Genomic DNA, 1,178 nt, shown 5'->3' with positions numbered 1-1,178 from the left:
AGTCTCAGCATCATGGGGAGCAGAGCTTTATCTCTGACATCTGCCATACTAGTCTTTATCCTTGTTCAAATCAAAACTCTAAACCCACCTGTTCAAGATTACCTTTTAAAAATGATTTTATGTTTCTGTCCTGTGTGTAGTTTATGTTTCTTTAACTTTGACAATGTTGTTGTTTTTTTTATCTGTTATTGTTTTTACCTTACAATGTTCTTGAATGTTTTGAAAGGCGCTTGAAATAAAATTTAGTATTATTTAACCCTCCTTCTCCGCCACCTGCTACCAGTTTAGCAGTTTTACCTAATTTTCTATGGACAAAGTGGCAGCTATTAGCAAACAGTTTACTGAACTGCCCACACCTGAAACTTCTCAGAGTTCAGATTCTAGAAGAAGTCCTACAGCTTCATTCTCTTCATTTACCCCTCTCACTGAGAGCAATGTCTCTAAACTCCTCACATATAGCCGTCCTACTAAATGTCTGCTGGACCCTTTTCTTACCAATCCAATCCAGTCCATAGCTGCTATGGTAACTGCAGCAGTCACACACGTGATCAATGCCTCACTGACATCAGGCACATTTCCTAAATCATACAAGCAAGCTCTGGTTACACCGCTGCACAAGAAACCCTCTCTTCCACCATCTCAGGTGGAAAACTACTGGCCGGTCTCTACGACTGTTTCTGTCTCAGACCATTGAAAGGGCAGTCTGCAGCAGATCACAGAATACCTCTCACATAACAATCAATCAAGCCAATCTGTGTTTTAAAAAGGCCCCTCCACTGAAACGGCTCTATTATCTATGTCAGAAGCCTAAAAAGAGGCGACAGCAACAGGGAAGACCTCAGTACTTATCCTGCTTGATTTATCAACATCATGGTTCATCTATGGTTATCTCCCACCTTGACTATTGTAATGCACTCCTGACTGGTCTCCCAGACAGTAAAACCATTACAAACCATCAGGAAAATGGCGGAACGTTTGGTCTTCAATCAGCCCAAAAAGTCTTCCATCATCCCTCTGTTCATTGAGCTTCACTGGTTGCCCCCGGCTGCCTGCATCAAATTCAACTCCCTGATGCTAGCGAACAAAGTGCTAAAGGGTTCAGCTCCCGTCTACTTGAACCCTCTTGAAAGGCTAATGTCACAACTCAGTCACTCCAGTCATCAATGGATTGTCATCTG

This window comes from Cyprinodon variegatus, unplaced genomic scaffold (genome assembly GCF_000732505.1).
Source record: "Cyprinodon variegatus isolate N-32 unplaced genomic scaffold, C_variegatus-1.0 Scaffold488, whole genome shotgun sequence".
Classification (NCBI taxonomy): Eukaryota; Metazoa; Chordata; class Actinopteri; order Cyprinodontiformes; family Cyprinodontidae; genus Cyprinodon; species Cyprinodon variegatus.
The sequence above is the reverse complement of the archived record's forward strand: the minus strand, read 5'-3'. Positions refer to the sequence as shown.